This window comes from Pistacia vera, unplaced genomic scaffold (genome assembly GCF_008641045.1).
Source record: "Pistacia vera cultivar Batoury unplaced genomic scaffold, PisVer_v2 Contig398, whole genome shotgun sequence".
Lineage (NCBI taxonomy): Eukaryota > Viridiplantae > Streptophyta > Magnoliopsida > Sapindales > Anacardiaceae > Pistacia > Pistacia vera.
The window spans coordinates 133157-152777 of NW_022196221.1; the positions used below are offsets into that span (position 1 = coordinate 133157).

Consider the following 19621-nt stretch of genomic DNA (forward strand, 5'->3'; position numbering starts at 1 on the left):
CCCTCTGTTGGTGGCAGTGGGTCGAGCATTACTAGACCAGCAGTACAAGCCAACAACTTCGAGATAAAGCCAGCAATCATCCAGATGATCCAGCAGTTGGTACAGTTTAAAGGAGATTTGAAGAAAGATCCAAATCTACACATTGCCATTTTTTTGGAGATTTGTGATACTTTCAAGTCAAACAAAGTGTCAGATGACGCCATTAGATTGAGACTGTTCCCGTTTTCATTGAGGGATAAGGCAAAGGGATGGTTAATGGCACTATCATCAGGAACAATCACAACATGGAATGATTTAACACAGAAGTTCCTGACCAAATTTTTTCCTCCAGCAAAATCGGCAAAGCTGAGAAATGATATCACATCGTTTCTACAGGAAGAGTCGGAATCATTGTATAAGGCTTGGGAGAGATACAAAGAATTACTGAGGAGGTGTCCACATCATGGGTTGCCAGTTTGGATGCAAGTCCAAACGTTTTATAATGGATTAATGGTGAATGTGCAAACTATGGTGGATGCAGCCTCGGGAGGAGCATTGCAAAATAAGACACCAGAAAAAGCTCATGAGTTGCTTGAAGTTCTAGCAAGCAACAATTATCAAAGACCTAATGAGAGGGTGCAACCGAAGAAATCTATGGGTCTTCATGAAGTTGATGCATATACAGCCATTTCAGCCCAACTCACAGCACTTCAGAAATAGTTGGGAAGTATGCAGGTAAATTCTATTAAGCTCCTCAACTAATTTGTGAATTTTTTGCAGGTGGTCATGTGAGCAGTGAATGCCAAGTGGGGAACACGTTTGCTTTAGCATCTTCATCATCGGAGCAGGTTAACTATTTGGCAGGAAATCAAAGGCAACCGAACAACCCGTACTCCATGTAATATCCCACTTGAGGTACGTATTTAAGATTTTCTGTATTAGTTAAAAGTTTACTGTTTCAGTTTCAATTGAGTTGGTTGCATGGTTGCCTTGAAATTGGTTGAATTTTGGTGAAGTTTGGAAATCCAATCTTCGCCGAGGCGAAGAAGAAGCTTCGCCACGGCGAGGAGGAGATGCACCCACGGGTAGGTTCTGCCTTGTTTCGTCGGGGCGACGGAAAGTTCTTCGCCGCGGCGATGAGCCTAATAAAAAGTTTATTGAGTTTTCTAGAGAATTCTTCTTTTGGGGCACAATGACCATTCTACCCCTAATTAGTAGGAAAAGTGGGGAGTAAAAGGTAAGGATTCATGCCTTAGATGTGAGTTTTCTTATAGTTATAGTGAAGTCTTATTTGGTTGTTATTGTTCTTGTTGTTGTTTTGAGTTGTAGAGAGAAGACAAGACAACAAAGGAAAGGAAAAGTGCTAAAGAAGTCACTTTTTCACAATGTAAGTAATTCCTACCAACTTGAGTTTTGATAAGTTTTTGAGTAGAGATTTAGAGATTGAGTAGAGATGTATGCTTGTATAAGTATGTTATGTTGTTGAGAATTGAGTTGAGATGAATATGTATTATGAGAAGTGTTTTTGATGTGTGATGAGAAATGGGATTTGAGATGAAGTTTGAGAGATGTTGTGTAAACCTTTTTGGAAGTGCTTTTCTTGATAGGGATTATGGTTATTTGAGGGAGTTTTCCCCCATTTTGGATGGCTAGAGAATGAAGTATAGTAGTAATTTTAGTAGAGTGTTTTTATGCACATGAGTTGCTTGATGAAATGCCTAGGTGAAATCTGCCCTGTCACTGCCGTGACTTTCTAAGTAATTTTTGGGCCTCTTACGAATTTAACTGGGCTGAGACCAAAACATAGAAGTTATAGCCCTGTTTCTAAGCTTTAAAGCGAGACCAAAACCATAGCAATCCGAGGTGTATAACGCAAGTTATGACCTTTTTAGTGTGACCTGTGCAGAATGACGGTTTTGAGGAAATCTTGTATTTGACATTTCATAAGTGCATTAGTGAGTATGAGCTTTCTATACACATTTGTTTATACACTCAAGTAGTAGCTTGAGACATAGTAGAGAATTTGAGTATAAGCTACTTTAAGAGTTAAGAGAAAGGGAATAGAGTAGGTTGTGCGATGGGGAACCCGTGAGTAATGGGTAGAGTATTCCCGCATGTACGCCGCATTGAGAGAGCGGCATGAATATGAGCTAGAGAAGTGGTGTAGCCCATGAGAGTGCATGCGGATGAGGGCTATACCCGAGTACCCGAGAGAGAGATTATACACTCACGTGGCCAAGGGTTCCGAATCCATGCATAACCGAGTCCGATCGGCTAGAATGAGTAGAGGTCACGTAGAGTGGGAGCGAGTCCCGGCCGTGCCCCCGATAAGATGGGGCCGTGACTTATTAAAGAGTTAATAGAAAAGAGTTCTAAGAGAGAGAAAGAAGTACCAAAGAGAAATTGAATGAGAAGTTGTAAGGAAAGAATTAGAGAGAGAGAGTTACGGGGATAGATGAGTAGAGGATTTACGTACTGAGCATTATTTTAGTGCTCACCCAAAGAGAAATTGAATGAGAAGTTGTAAGGAAAGAATTAGAGAGAGAGAGTTACGGGGATAGATGAGTAGAGGATTTACGTACTGAGCATTATTTTAGTGCTCACCCCGTTGTTTTCCTATGTTTTGCAGGGTCTAGGTGAGGACACGGTCGGATGGATGTCGGCGGTTGAGGAGAAGCGGTTACACTGTCGATTATGTTTTTGATGACTTTTGTACACATTATGATTTTGTGTAAAAAATGTATATGTTGTAAAGAATATATATCAATATATATATGTTTAATAAAAAGAAAAATTTTGGGCCCAATTTCTTTATATTATTTTATATGTATTTCATTATGAGTATTTGAGTAGAAAGTGGTTATCACATTTTTGGTATCAGAGCCGAGATTTTTGGGTTTTGACAGTGTGCCATTCTTCTCGCTATGACGTCCGATAGCCGACTGTGTAAGTTAATTCTTTCCTTACTTTAAGTGTTCTTTTGAATTGATCAAGTATAGTTGTTTTGTAGAGTGAGGCTTAGTAACATAGAAGGGTAAGAGTGTTGATGAATGAAGAAGAATCCTCTGACCCACCAGAACCAACTCCCCCTACCCTTGATGAGACGAGGATTCGAACTATTGTACAACAGGTATTAGCAGAGAGTCAGGGGAGAGTTGTTCAGGAGAGAACCGAGACTCCTAGTAGAGTACCACCCCCAAGACAAGAGCGAGAAGGGCTGGTACCTCATACAGTACAGACTCGGTGTGATCCGATTCAAGGGCTTGTAAATCAACACCAGCCGCTAGCATTTAGGGGTACGAGGGACCTGCTCGAGGCAGAGGAGTGGTTTAAGTCTGTAGAGCGGACGGCGGCACTGTTTCCCCTAAATGATAGAGATAGGATCAGATATACTAGTTTCTTGTTTAAGGGAGATGCCCGAATTTGGTGGGAATTAATGGAGGAGACTCATGATGTAGCGTCAATGACCTGGGAGGAATTCAGAAGGTTGTTTGAGGCTGAGTACCGAACAGAAGATCGAGTGCATGAGAAAGTCCAAAGAGTTTATTCACCTGAAGCAGGGGACTAGTACTGTGAAAGAATATTCAGTAAGATTCAATTCCCTTGCTCGTTTTGCACCTGGAATAGTGTACACACCAGAGTTAAGGAGAGATAAGTTTGTGCAAGGGTTGAGATCAGATATTGCTCGAGATGTAATGACAGGAGCCGAGCCCCCTCATACCTACAGTGAAGCTCTCGCATGGGCTTTAAGGGCAGAGATCTATGTAAACAAATATATTGCAGAAGGGTTGGCTCTAACAACACCTAGTGAGCCATCCACCACCTTACAGAGGGAGAGAGTAGATGTCACAAAGAACAGAGAAGTAAGGGCCAAGAAGACGTTACAACCAAGGAAGAATAGAAGAGATAGACAGAACAAGTGGCCCAGAACAGAAGGGTTTCCCCTTTGTGCTAAATGCGGGAGGAACCATTTAGGAAAGTGTTTGAGGGATCAAAACGTGTGTTACAGGTGCCGACAACCAAGGCATATGTGGAGGGATTGTAAAGCTCCCCTCCCACCGATGACTCAGATCCCTAGAGGTACAAATGCTAGGGTTTTTTCATTGGCTCAGGGTGAGGCCGAGGCCAGTCCATCCGCCGTAACTGGTCAGTTGTTATTTCATGTTGTTTCTTTATATGCTTTGATTGATTCTGGAGCTACTCATTCTTTTATATCTCATGGAATGATAGAGAAATTAAGTTTGAAACCTGTTAGAGTGAGTCAACCCATTAAGATAGAGTTGCCCAATGGGGTTAGTGTGTTGACTCACGAGATGTTGTTAGGAGAGTCTGTGGTGATCCATGGTCGAGAGTTGGTAGTTGACTTAATAGTCTTTGATATGCCTGACTTTGATGTAATTTTGGGCATGGATTTCCTAGGGAGGAATGGAGTGGAAATTGATTGTCGGAAAAAGAAAGCGAGATTTAATCTTGATAATGGAGATAAGTTTAGTTTTGGAGAGGGCCATCGGTTGAGTATGTTGATTAGTAGTGTAAAAGTTAAAAAGATGTTGAGAAAGGGATGTTCTGGATACATTGCTCATGTAGTACAGAGTGGTAATATTCCACAGTCAGAAATTCAGAGGGTACCGATGGTTCAGGAATTTTCGGATATGTTTCCGGAAGACTTACCGGGTTTACCGCCGGAAAGAGAGGTTGAGTTTAGTATTGAACTTGCACTAGGAACAGCACCTATATCTAAAGCCCCTTACCGAATGGCCCCAGCAGAGCTTCAAGAATTAAAGAAGCAACTCCAAGAGCTTTTAGATACAGGTTTTATCCGACCGAGTCATTCTCCCTATGGAGCCCCAATTTTGTTTGTAAAAAAGAAAGATGGATCACTGCGGATGTGTATTGATTACAAAGAGCTGAATAAGGTGACAGTGAAGAATAAGTACCCACTACCTTGAATAGATGATTTGTTTGATTAGTTGAAGGGAGCAGCAGTGTTCTCCAAAATTGATTTGAGATCAGGGTACCATCAGGTAAGAGTGGCTGAGCAGGATATAGTTAAGACTGCTTTCCGTACAAGGTATGGGCACTATGAGTTTGTAGTGATGCCGTTTGGTTTGACTAATGCCCCAGTAGTTTTTATGGACTTTGATGAACTGGGTATTCCATGATTGTTTAGATCAATTCATAGTGGTTTTCATAGATGATATCCTGGTTTACTCTAAGTCAAGACAAGAGCATGAGGAACATTTGAGAATAGTGCTGCAACGATTGAGAGAAAAGCAGTTGTATGCTAAATTTTTGAAATGTGAGTTCTGGCTCGATCAAGTAATATTTCTAGGCTATACTGTATCGAAGGAAGGGATTTCGGTAGATCCGAGCAAGATAAAGGCAATCCTTGAATGGCAGAGGCCGAAGACAGTAAAAGAGATTCGAAGTTTCTTGGGCCTGGCAGGTTACTACAGACGATTTGTTGAAGGGTTCGCCCAGTTGGCTAAACCATTGACAGCTCTTACCAAACAGAAGACTCCTTTTGTGTGGTCAGAAGGTTGTGAGGAATGTTTCCAAGAGTTGAAGAAGAGGTTAACATCAGCTCCAGTGTTAGTGTTACCACAGGAGGGTGTAGACTATGATATTTATACGGATGCCTCTTTGCAAGGACTTGGTGCTGTGTTAATGTAGTTAGGTAGGGTGACAGCATATGCCTCTCGGCAATTGAAAGAGTATGAGACGAGATACCCTACGCATGACCTAGAATTGGCAGCCGTGGTCTTCACTTTAAAAATTTGGAGGCATTATCTTTATGGTGCCAAGAGTAATATCTACACCGATCATAAGAGTTTAAAGTATTTCTTCACTCAAAAGTAGTTGAATATGAGATAGATAATGTGGTTAGAGCTGGTTAAGGATTATGAATGTGAGATTAAGTATCAACCGGGGAAAGCCAACGTAGTAACCGATGCCTTGAGTAGAAAAGCTTATTTGTCCCGGCTCACTAGGCAGAAAGAGTTGATAGAAGAGTTGTGTAAAGAACAAATTGAAGTGATCTCGGGAAGGATTGCCAGGTTAGAAGTTCAGTCTACTTTAGTGGAGGAAGTCAGAGTTAACCAAGTGGCTGATGAATGGTGTCAGAGAATGGTTCAGCAAGTACATGAGGGTAAGATGACGGAATTCCACTTAGTGGATGGTGTCCTTTATTTCAAGAATTGATTGTGTATCCCTCAGAATGGTGAGTTAAGACAAAGGATTCTTATGGAGGCACATGACACACTGTACACTGCTCATCCTAGAGTAACCAAGATGTATCAAGATATAAAGAAAGGCTACTGGTGGCCAGGTTTGAAGAAAGACATTACAGAGTTTGTAGCTAAATGTCTGACTTGTCAATAGGTAAAAGCAGAAGACCAAAGGCCATCAGGATTGCTTCATCCACTTAGTATTCCAGAATGGAAATGGGAGAGCATTTCGATGGATTTTATCACAGGTCTCCCTAGAGTATAGCTAGGTTATAATGCTATTTGGGTGATTGTGGATAGATTAACTAAGTCCGCCCATTTCCTTCCAGTAAAGGAAAGTACCACCTCAGATCAATTGGCTCAGATCTACATGAAAGAGATAGTCAGATTACATGGTGTACCCAAGACAATAGTGTCACACAGAGCTTCGAGATTTGTCTCAGCTTTCTGGACTAGTTTGCAGAGAAATTTGGGTATCCGTTTGGCATTCAGTACTGCCTATCATCCTCAGATGGATGGCCAAACAGAGAGAACAAATCAGGTGCTTGAGGATATGTTGAGATCATGTTGCATGGATTATAGAATGTCATGGCATGAAATGTTACCTTTGGTGGAGTTTGCCTACAACAACAGTTATCAGTCTACAATAAAAATGGCGCCTTACGAGGCTTTGTATGGTAGACGATGTAAGTCTCCACTACATTGGGATGAGATTGGCGAAAAGAGTGAGTTGAGTATAGCTCTTGGACCAGAGATGACGTAGAAAATGATTGAGGATGTAAGATTAATCCGAAATAGAATGAAGCAAGCCTAAGACAGATAGAAGAGTTATGCCAATTTAAAGAGAAAAGAAGTGGAGTTCCAAGTGGGTGATAAGGTATTTTTGAAAGTTTCCCCTTATAAACGAGTAATGCGCTTTGGGAACAAAGGGAAGTTAGCACCGAGATATATTGGTCCATTTGAGGTATTGCAACAAGTTGGAAAAGTTGCCTACAGATTGGCACTACCACCGAGTATGGACAAGGTACATGACATTTTCCATGTCTCGATGCTACGAAAGTATGTAAGTGATCCCTCCCATATCTTGAGCTTAGAAGATGTTGATCTCGTAGAGAATCTTGTGTACGAGGAGCGCCCTGTATAGATTTTAGATCGGAAGGTTAAAGAGCTCCAGAACAAGAGTATTTCGCTAGTGAAAGTTCTTTGGAGGAATCACAAAGTAGAGGAGGCCACATGGGAGACAGAACAAGACATGCAGAATAGGTTCCTAGAGTTATTCGTGTGAATTTCGAGGACGAAATTCCTTTAAGGAGGGGAGAATTGTAACACCCCACTTGAGGTACGTACTTCAGATTTGATGTATTACTTAAAAGATTCACTGTTTCAGCTTCAATTGAGTTTGTATGTTGTTGTGGTTAGTTGGTTAGCCTTTAATTAAAATGGTATGTTGTATTGGTTAAGTGTTTGCCTTGGTTTGGTTGAAATTTGGTGAAGTTTGGAAATTCGAGCTTCGTCGGGGCAAAGAAGAAGCTTCGCCGCGGCGATGAGGAGCTGCACCCATGGGTAGGCTCTGCCGTGTTTCGCCGGGGCGACGTATTGTTCTTCGCCGCAGCGAAGAGCCTAACAAAAATTTTCTCAAGTTTTCTAGAGAATTCTTCCTTTGGGGCACAATGACCTTTCTACCCCTAATTAGTAGGAAAAGTGGGGAGTAAAATGTAAGGAAATTTAGTAGAGATTGTGTTTGGATGCGGGTGTATTGGTAAAGAATCAAAGGATATAGATGGAATTTCCAAGGAAGGGTAAGGGCAAAATGGGAAATGATGATTATAATGTGAGCTAAAAAGGGTTAAGTGTAGAGAAACCCATTAAGTCATCCATTTCCATCGCCTCTTCCATTCTCTAATTTCTCTCAATTTCTCTATCCAATCTTCCAAGATTTCTAAGGAGTTTAGAGAGCTTTTGGGAATTTTTGGTAGAGATTTCATCTAAAGCATCCTAAGGTGTAAAACCCCCCTCCAGTCAGGTATCCTCTGAATATCCCTCAATGAGAATCCCGAGGATACATGTCTGGAGAACGAGTTGTATTTAGAAAAAAAATCTGTATAAGGATAATAATAATAATATCCAAAACATGCATATAAAATATCACGCAGGATCTAAACTTATAATTTACAAATTTTAAGAAATTACACAATCAAAACATATTTATAGGGTGGAAGCTTCCAAATGTATTTCACAAATATTTATCATTTACATATTTACATCAAGATAAAAACATCGAGATGATAATAAATCATCTCCCCTCACGTGTAGTCCCGCTGTCTCTAGCATCCCTCGCTTCTAGTCTACNTAAGAGAATAGAGTAGGTTGTGCGATGGGGAACCCGTGAGTAATGGGTAGAGTATTCCCGCATGTACGCCGCATTGAGAGAGCGGCATGAGTATGAGAAAGAGAAGTGGTGTAGCCCGTGAGAGTGCATGCGGATGAGGGCTATACCCGAGTACCCGAGAGAGAGATTATACACTCACATGGCCAAGGGTTCCGAATCCATGCATAACCGAGTCCGATCAGCTAGAACGAGTAAAGGTCACGTAGAGCGGGAGCGAGTCCCAGCCGTACCCCCGGCAAGATGGGGCCGTGACTTAGAGTTAATAGAAAATAGTTCTAAGAAAGAGAAAAAGAGAGAGAGAGAAGTACCAAAGAGAAATTGAATGAGAAGTTGTAAGGAAAGAATTAGAGTGAGAGTTACAGGGTTAGACGGGTAGAGGATTTACTTACTAGGCATTGTTTTAGTGCTCACCCCGTTATTTCCTATGTTTGTAGGATCCAGGTAAGGACGCGGTCGGATGGACGTCAACACACGAGGGGAAGCGGTTACACTCTCCACCATGTTTGTGACGACTTTTGTACATATTTTAATTTTGTGTAAAAATATATATGTTTGTAAAGCATATATATATGTGTTTAATAAAAAGAAACTTTTGGGCTCAATTTTCTTATGCTATTTTATATGTATTTTCTTATATAAATCATATGAGTATTTGAGTAGAAAGTGGCTGTTACAAGGATACAATCAGATTCTGATCATACCTCCTTTGTTACAGAACAGGGGTTGTATTGTTATAGGGTTATGCCCTTCGGCCTAAAAAATGCTGGAGCAACTTACCAGCGACTAGTTAACCAGATGTTTTTCGAACAGATTGGGAAATCGATGGAAGTCTATGTTGATGACATGCTTGTCAAATCGCGTGTCGCTTTAGATCACATAGCGCAGCTCGCTGAGATATTCAACATACTCCGGAGATACAGAATGAAGCTGAATCCTCTCAAATGTTCGTTCAGAGTTTCCTTGGGAAAATTCCTGGGGTATATGGTTAATCAGAGGGGAATAGAGATCAACCCCGAAAAAATCCAAGCTCTCCTCGATATGAAAAGCCCGACCAACCAAAAACAGGTTTAGAGTCTCAATGGGCGAATAACGACACTGAATCGCTTCATATCGAAGGCAACAGACCGCTGCTTGCCATTCTTTAATATACTCAAGGCCAACAAGAAATTTGAATGGACTCTTGAGTGCGAACAGGCATTCTAGAGCATTAATGAGCACCTTGGAAAGCCACCTTTTCTGTCCAAGCCTCTACCACAAGAAATTCTCCTTCTATATATGTTCGTCTCTTAGTACGCAGCCAGTGCAACTTTAGTCTGGGACGAGAACAGGGTCCAATGGCCAGTATATTACGTGAGCAAGCGTCTGCTGGACGTCGAGATGTGGTATCCAAAAATGGAGCGATTGGCTTATGCCCAACTGATCACCTCCAGAAAGTTACGACCTTACTTCCACTCCCACACAATCCATGTATTAACCAATTACCCACTCAAGCAAGTCCTTAAAAAACCAGAGGTTTCAAGTAAGTTGCTCAAGTGGGCCATGGAGCTAAGTTAGTTCGATCTGCAGTACAGATCGAAAGCAACCATCAAAGGGCAAATTGTTACCGATTTCATCTCAAAATTCTCATATCATCCAATCAAGGAACCCGAGCAATAAGCCAGTGAAGTCACCTAGGAAACTATCCAAAATCTTACGACCTGGAGTCTCTACATTAATGGATCGTCAAACAGGAAAAGGGCCGGAGTAGGCCTCCTTCTCCTTATTCCCGAAGGGACTCGTATTCATGGCATTCTTCAGTTTGGGTTCAAAGCAACCAACAACGAAGTCGAGTATGAAGTCTGCTCGCTAGACTGCAGTTGGCAAGAGAAATGGGATCAATCGCGATCAGCATTCACAGCGACTCTATGCTAGTTGTCAACCAGACTTTGGGGAAGTGTCAAGCCAAGGAAGAAAACATGATTGGCTATCTGAAGAAAGCTAAGGCCGCACTCGAGCCATTTAAGCACTTCACAATCAAACAGATTCTTAGAGATGGTAATTCTGTTACGGATGCCTTGGCAAAGATAGCCTCGTCGCTGGACTTAGATGTGTCGGAGAGTATTCCTGTTCGGTTCATAGAGGCCCCCAGTATTAGCTCGCCCGAACAGGCCGTGAATATGACCGAATCAGTTTCCTAGATGACCCTAATCATCCAGTATCTCCACGACGAGACCTTGCCCAACAATAAGATCGAGGCAAGAACCCTGCAAACCAGAGTTGCTCGTTACAAACTTATAGGAGATCAATTGTACAAGTGAGGGTTTAACACCCCTCTCCTCTGATGTGTAACCAATAAGGAAGCAAACTATATCATGAGGGAGATACATGAAGGGATATGTGGTAATCACATAGCCGCACGATCTCTCGCCAACAAAGTTGTTCGTCAAGGGTACTATGGCCCCTACTATAAGAAGACACCTACAACTTTGTTAAAAAGTGTGACAAGTGCCAGTGGTTCGCGAGCATACCGCGAGCTCCTTCCTACTAGCTAATAACCATGTCTAGTCCCTAGGCATTCTCCATGTTGGGAATCGATCTCATCGGACCTATACCAGTTAGTAAAGGAGCAGTCAAGTATGCTGTGGTCGCGGTAGACTACTTCACCAAGTAGGTCAAAGCCGAGCCTTTGGCCTTGATCACCACCAAAAAGCTCAAGGACTTCGTTTTCAAGAACATTGTGTGCCGCTATGGAATTCCTCACACCCTCATCTCTGATAATGGAAAGTAGTTCGATGACGAGAAATTCAAGCAATTTTGTGATAAGCTAGGTATCCACAAAAAATTTGCCCCAGTCGTAAGACCACAAGCAAATGGTCAGGTTGAAGCTGTTAACAAGACCATCAAGCACACTCTGAAAGCTAAACTTGGTGCTGCCAATGGAAATTGTGCTGATGATCTCTTCAAAGTTCTATGGGCATACAGGACCACTCCGCGAACCTCTACTTCAAAAATACCTTTCTCGCTAACATATGGCTATGAGGCGATGGTCCCTATGGAGGTAGGAACTGGTTCGCTTCGGAGAGACCTGTTCAACGAAGCAAACAATGAAGCGCTTATGCGCGCAAGTTTGGATTTAGTTGAAGAACACCACAGTACGGCTCAACTAAGAATAGCAGCCTATCAGTAGCGTGCGAAAAGGTTCTTTGACTCTAAGGTTAGAAGAAGAGACTTCCAGGTCGGTGACCTCGTTTTGAAAAAAGTCCTTCTATGTACGAGAGAACCAAGTACAAGGGTATTGGGGCCGAATTGGGAAGGCCCGTACCACATGGCCAAAGTGATAAGACTGGGGACTTATCACCTCAAAAGGCTGAACGGTTTCGAAGTACTGCGAGCTTGGAATGTTGAACATCTCCGCCCATATTATCAGTAATTCCAAACTCATTTCTTTTCAATTCTCTGTAAAGACTTAACTTTTCTCAAGACTTGTAAATAACACAAGTTCTTTTGTAATATATTTTCCCGCATGTATATAGTTATGTTCGCATAGATATTATCTGTACAAATACTATTGTAAATAGTTAGAAAGCGACCTCATGTCCACATTTGTAACGTTTGTGGGGTACGAAAAATTGTAAGTACTCACAAATGATTAAGGAAACGATCTTTTTATTTATTAAAAAAATAAAATAAGTACATATTAGCGAGCATAGGAAAAGCAGTACAAAAGTAGAGGCAATCACTGGCCTTCATCCCCAGGTCCCGAAGGTGCGACCTTAGCATCCCCAAGTTGGTCGCCAACCACCTGGCCAGTTGCTGGCTCCTCTGGGACATACCCCTCTGGATGCTCCTCTTTCGGATCAGGTCCCCGAGTTGCCTCCTCATCCTTGGCCCACGCCATGGAAGTGAGGGTACTTTGGTAATCTTCTAGGAGGTCGGTTAGATCGATGGTAGGATTCTTCGATCGAAGGGCATAGATGGACTGGATCATCTAATCAACAGCCCTCCCCTCAATCTCCAACTCTTGTCGCTACATCTCTTCGGTCAGCAAAGCGACATGACCTTGGGCGAATTGGAGTTCAGCCTCAAGCACCCACCTTTGCTTCTCGATGGTCTCCCACAACTGCGCCCTTTCCTGCTCTGCTCACAAGGCCTACTCGGAGTTCGTTCGTAGCTCTAGCTCTTTCTCGCCAGCCTCCTTAGTAAGCCTAGCCACTATCCTTTGGAGCTCTTTAACTTTCTCTCCTCGCTTCTCTAGCTCGACCTTCTAGAAATCCACCGTGCGAAGTGCAGCGTTCCTCTCAGATAGGTATTGATTCGTCTGAATGGTGGATAGGTTCTTCTCTACTTGTGTGGCTTCTAAGTCTCGTTTAAGCCACACGTTCTCTTCTCTCAGCTCGACCAGCCCCTCAGAAGCCCCTAGCTGAACCTTTTACAAGGACAAGTGCATGGCGAGTAGGGCCTGCATAACGAAGAGAGTAAAGAGTTAATTTCCTTTCTATTGAAAAAAGCAAGGAAATGTAAAAAAGTCCTCACCGAGGACAATTCGTTTTACCTGGCTTAGGTACTGAAAGGACGTGGACATCAAATCCATGGGGTTAAAGGCCACGAACTGCTCGATCACTTTTGTGAGCTAGCACTCCAGCAGGGTAAACACCACCAGCCGCAAATGATCCAGAAGTTGCCCCATAGAGTCCGGCGCGGGCACGCTCGTGCCAGCAGCAGGTAGCATCTCATCTGCTGGTTACTTGCCCGGTCTCATCCCAAGATTCGCAGCCTCCCTTTGCCTTGTTCGCAGACCCTCTAGAGTGATGGTAATACCAGTCGTGCCCCCGGGAGGTCCTCCCGAGCAGAATGCCTGGTAAGGCTGCAACCTCTCGGGCTGAATGCCCAAACCCTCCGGCTCATATTTTGACTTCTCAGCCTGAAGCTGTTTCCTTTTCTTGGACTTATGGGCCAATGTCTTCTGCTTGGGGCGAATAGTCGAAGGTTGAGGAGCACCTGTAGGTCAAACCGGTGCACTCGTCGGAGTCCCTCTAATGGGGGGACCATTGGGGGCCACCCCAGCTTGTCTAGTGAGGCCAACTTGGGGGAAGGTGAACTCCCTTGGTTGCAACGACTTGGGCACTTTAGGAGGCATGGTCGATGCATGTGAACATCATTAGTAAAATAGTTCGCTACATTCGAATAACAAAATTGGCTAAGGTTATGGTACTTACTCGGTAAGGTTTCTAAGGTCGCTTTGGGATTGAAGAAACTGTATTTCCGTAGGTCCGCAGTTGTCACGAGCAGCCTCGTGTTGTGACTTTGTTCGGGCAAAACACCAAAAATAGTGATCATGTCAAAATCAGTGAGAGCCAATAACCTGGTCGTCTTGTTGACTGCGAAAAAACAAAGTTCGTTAGCAAAGACAAAAAGAAAGAGAATTCGCCAAGAAAAAGAAAGGAAAAACCTACTCGGCTCCCTAAACTGGAAAATGCCATCATAGTGAAAAAAGAAAAACTTCGTCTCATACGGCCCGACATTGCTGAGGTAACTGTGTATCCCTCCCTTGATCGTAGATCACTTCGAGAGGTAGAAAGAGTCATTGTCTTTACTCTTCTTTAGATAATATGAGCAATCGAGCTCTAGATCAGTTAGCTAGCCTAAACCGTTCTCGTCGTATGCGATATACATAGCCACGACTATCATATACGCATTTGGTGTAAGCTGTAATGGTGCGACCCCAAAATGATCGAGGACTGACCTAATAAAAGGGTGGGAGGGGATCATCGCTCCACACTTAAAAATGTTCTTAGAGATCGCAGCCATTCCTTCTGGTGGATTCCGAGCTGTGTACGTCCTATGTTGGTAGACCTCTACGCTAAGAACGTATTGGTCTACCACTTTTTGAATCTCCTCTACGGTGGCTATTGACAGAATCTCTAAGAGGGACCCACTCGGGCATCTTGCACCGGTGAGCTTGTTCCCTCATCTGTCCTGGTCGCTGAAGGGTCCATTTCTTTTACGGTCTGAAAAAAGCGACATGCAGAAATTACTCAGTCGTGGGGGCTTGTCCAGTTTTTGTATGTTCTCATTGAGTTTAGAATAGATTTGAGAGATTTAGAGAGAAGATTTGAGCTTGAATCTTGTGGATTCTTCAACTAGGGGAGATCTCTACTCTCTCTCTGCATTTCAATATGTTGAACCTTGTGGTTATTGTTTTTCTTGCTTTGTATTTTGATTTAATTATGAACTAACCCATTTTGGGTTAGGGTTTTGATTAAGTTCAGATTTCTATGGGTTGATAAATTGATTATTACTATTTCCATATTCTATTGCATAGATTGTGTGGTTATTTTATTTTTAATGGAATTTATTTGATGAATATGATGAGATTGAGAAATGAATCATATTGAGCTTCTTGGGTAATCACCATTGTAGTATTGAATGCTAGAGATAGATTTGAGAATCAATGAAATCAATCTAGGATTCCCTTAGCTTAACGACTTAGATCTATTACTCTTCAAATTGTTGGGTGCGGAAGTTTAATAGGGAAAAGTAGGAATTCATAGCCTGAGAAGGTATGTTTAGCAACTTAGAGAATCCGATTTACAATCTGTGCCTGTGAGTGTGGAATTAACATAAGCCGTAGAATTCATCCATAGAGTCCGAATAAAGTCAAACCCCTAACCGTTTGTTAAATTGATATTATTCTTGTGTTTAAATTCTTGCTTCCATTAATTAGTCTTTAATATTTAGTAAGTTTTGTTTTTGTTTTAGATTTAATCTCTCCCATTAATCCAAACACATTTGGTTCCTCCAACTTGAAAACAGTTAGGAAATTTAGTGCTTAATAACCACTCCTCGTGGAAACGATACTCACTCATCACTTTATTACTTTGTGCAACTAGTGCACTTGCTATTTTTGCATATTGTAATTACAACGCATCAAGTTTTTGGCACCGTTGTCGGGGATTGAGTTTTGTGTTAACATTAATTTTTTCTTGTGTTAGCTAGATTGGAGCTTTATTTTCACCTAATTGTTGTTTGTTTAATTTTTGTTATTCTTTTAGGTTGGTTTGTGATCTCACTCTTTCTATTTTTTTTTTTTGTGTAGTTTATGCAAAGAGCCAGACGTCAGCCAGTGGTTCTTGTTGATCCTGAGATTGAAAGAACCACTAGAAGACTTAACAGAGAACGAAAAAAAAGAGAGGCTACAGTGGAACCAGAGGTTATAGTTGTTGAGATGGAAGAAAATAGAACACTAAGCGAGTTTTCAGTTCCCTCAGTTGATGGCAGTGGATCGCATATTACTAGACTAGCAGTACAAGCCAACAACTTTGAGATAAAGCTGGCAATCATCTAGATGATCCAGCAGTCGGTACAGCTCATGGGAAATTTGAAGGAAGATCTAAATCTACACATTGCCAATTTTTTAGAGATTTGTGATACTTTCCAATCAAACGGAGTGTTAGATAACGCCATCAGATTGAGACTATTCCCATTTTCATTGAAGGATAAAGCTAAGGGATGGTTGATGGCATTACCAACAGGAACGATTACAACATGGAATGATTTAGCATAAAAGTTCCTGACCAAATTCTTTCCTCCAGCAAAGTCGACAAAGCTGAGAAACGATATCACATTATTTCTATAGGAAGAGTCGGAATCATTGTATGAGGCTTGGGAGAGATACAAAGAATTGTTGAGGAGGTGTCCATATCATGGGTTGCTAGTTTGGACGCAAGTACAAGCATTTTATAACTGATTGATGGTGAATGTGCAAACTATGGTGGATGTAGCATCGGGGGAAGCACTGCAAAATAAGACTCCGGAAGAAGCTCACGAGTTGCTTGAAGATCTGGCAAGCAACAATTATCAAAGACCTAATAAGAGGGTGCAACTGAAGAAATCTATGGGCCTTTATGAAGTTGATGCATATACAACCATTTCAGCCAACTGACAGCACTTCAGAAACAGTTGGGAAGTATGCAGGTAAATTCCATTTAAGCACCTCAACTAACTTGTGAATTTTGTTCAGGTAATCACGTGAGCAGCGAATGTCAAGTGGGGAACACGTTTGCTTCAGCATCATCATCGGAGTTGGTTAACTACTTGGCAGGAAATCAAAGGCAACTGAACAATTCGTACTCCAACACATATAATCCTGGTTGGATGAATCATCCAAACCTATCTTGGGGCAATTAGAATCAACAGAATCAACAAAAAAAATCAATGGAACCAAAGAGCATTGCCAAACAACCAAATAGGTGTGAACAATCAACCAGGAGAGAAAAGAGTGACAAAATTGGAGGACATGTTTGGAAAGTTTATGCAAGAGACCACAGGTTTTATGAATGAGACGAGAACGAATTTTAGAAATCAAGGGGCGTCCATTCGGAACTTGGAGGTACAAGTGGGTCAATTGGCTGATAAGTTAAATGAGAGACCACAGGGCTCACTACCAAGCAACACAATGACTAACCCACGTGAGCAAGCAAATGCGATAACTCTGAGAAGTGGGACAATGTTAGAAGAGGTGAAAAAATCAAGGGAAGAAGAAAGTCCATCAAAGGGTAAGGAAAAGGAAGACTCTGATGAGGAAGTTGATGAAGAGATAGTTGCTGAAGATAAACCATCTAGTTCTAGGGAAGCAGAACAAAAACGGGAAGTGAGGCAAAGACAAATGAAAGAGAAATTGCCATTTCCCAAGATACCACCAGAATTGGCACATCACACTTCGCCTGTACCGTTTCCTCAAAGACTAAAGAAAAAGACTCAGGATAAGCAATTTTCCAAATTCATTGAAATATTTAGAAATATTAACATTCCTTTCGCAGATGCATTGCAACAGATGCTGAGCTACACAAAATTTCTCAAGGAGATTTTATCAAACAAAAGGAAGTTAGAGGATAAGGAAAAAGTGATGCTCACGAAGGAGTGTAGTGCCATTCTCCAGAAGAAGCTACCCCCGAAACTCAAAGATCCAAGGAGTTTTACTATTCCTTGCATTATAGGAGACATTACCTTTGATCAAGTTTTATGTGATTTAGGTGTTAGCATCAATTTAATGCCATTTTCTATGTTTAGGAGATTTGGAATTGGTGAAGTGAAGCTAACAACCATGTCGTTGCAACTTGCAGATAGATCCATCAAACATCTAAGGGGTATAGTCGAAGATGTGTTGGTGAAGGTGGACAAGATTATCTTTCCGGCAGATTTTGTTGTATTGGACATGGAAGAGGATAAGGAAATGTGTCTTATTTTGGGCCGACCATTTAAGACTCCGAGTGGTATGTCTCTGTAATAACTGCTTTCTACTAGTATACTTTAGAACATATGCAATAAAAACATACATAATTAGTATATGAAAATAGTTGGGCCCAAATTTTTTCTTTACTTACAAAACATAATTCTTTACATATATCAAAATAACAAGTACAAAAACTTAGCGACAGTGGACAGTAATGCCAATCCTCTCTGCTTGTCGACATCCTTCTGATCGCTGCTCACCTATTTCTTGCAAAAATATGGAAAACAGCGGGGTGAGCATAAAAAGTCTTAGTAAGTAAATCCCTTCTCTTTTCTTTCTCTGTTTCTTACTCTCACTGTTATTTTCTTTCTTTTTACTTCTCTCTGTTCTTTCTTTCTTATTCTTTCTATACTTCCTAACCATGATGAAATTCATGGTAATATGCATGAATAAAATGCATATGCAATAATGCATAAAATGCTTTTTCTTTCTTATTTCTATTTTCTTGTTCTATTTCTTTTCTTTTCTTTTTCTTTCTTTTCTTTTCTTTTCTTTCTTGTTTTTCTTTTCTTGGCTTGTTCAAGCCTTCTCATTCTTTCTTATTCTTATTCTTTCTAATTCTTTCTTTTCTTACTCTTTCTCATTCTTTAAATCATGTACCTCCACATTGGGCATTACAATTCTCCTCCCCCCCCCCCCCCCCCCCCCAAAAAAAAAAAATTTTCATCCTCGAAATTCAAACGAACAACTTCAGGTAACGGTTCTGCATATCTTGCTCTGTCTCCCATGTAGCTTCTTCAACTTTATGATTTCTCCAGAGGACTTTCACTAAAGGGATACTCTTGTTCCAGAGCTCTTTAATTTTTCTGTCCAAAATCTGTACTGGTTGCTCCTCATACACAAGATTCTCTTATAAGTCTACGTCCTCTATGCTCAAAATATGTGAGGGATCACTTATATACTTTTGAAGCATCGAGACATGAAATACATTGTGAACTCTGTCCATATTAGGTGGTAGTGCTAATCTGTAGGCCACATTTCCTACTCGCTGTAACACCTCAAATGGACCAATGAATCTCGGTGCTAACTTTCCTTTATTACCAAAACACATCACCTGTTTGTAGGGGGAAACTTTCAGAAAAACTTTGTCACCCACTTCGAACTCAAATTCTTTTCTTTTCAGATCAGCATAACTTTTTTGCCTGTCTTGGGCTTGTTTCACTATGCTTCTAATCAGCTTTACATCTTCTATCATTTTCTGAGTCATTTCTGGCCCAAGAGCTATATTCAACTCATCTCACTTGCCCATCTCATCCAAATGCAGTGGAGATCTACACCATCTACCATACAAAGCCTCATAAGGAGCCATCTTAATTGTAGACTAGTAGCTGTTATTATAAGCAAACTCCACCAAGGGTAACATCTCATGCCAGGATACTTTATAATCCATACAGCATGCTCTCAACATGTCCTCAAGCACTTGATTTGTTCTCTTTGTCTGGCCATCTGTTTGAGGATGATAGGTAGTACTAAAAGCCAATCTGGTACTCAAATTCCTCTATAAACTCATCCAGAAAGTTGAGACAAATTTAGCATCTCTGTCTGATGCTATTGTCTTGGGTACACCATAGAGTCTCACTATCTCTTTAATATACTTCTGGGCCAATTGATCCGAAGTGGTACTCTCCTTTACTGGAAGAAAATAGGCTGATTTCGTTAATCTATCTACTATCACCTAAATAGCATTATATCCTTTCTGCACTCTAGGGAGACCTGTAATAAAATCCAACGAGATACTCTCCCATTCCCATTTAG

The 19621-nt window shown here is 41.4% G+C and overlaps 2 non-coding genes across 2 annotated transcripts; both read right to left on the minus strand.

Annotated features, from left to right (window-relative positions):
- Positions 1 to 342: 342 nt before the first annotated feature.
- On the minus strand, positions 343 to 449 carry LOC116141425. Its single transcript, XR_004129793.1, has one exon. It is a non-coding gene; the product is annotated as a small nucleolar RNA R71 (small nucleolar RNA).
- A 15728-nt stretch (positions 450 to 16177) lies between these two features.
- Positions 16178 to 16284, minus strand: LOC116141426. The gene has a single exon (XR_004129794.1). It is a non-coding gene; the product is annotated as a small nucleolar RNA R71 (small nucleolar RNA).
- Between the last annotated feature and the right edge of the window lie 3337 nt (positions 16285 to 19621).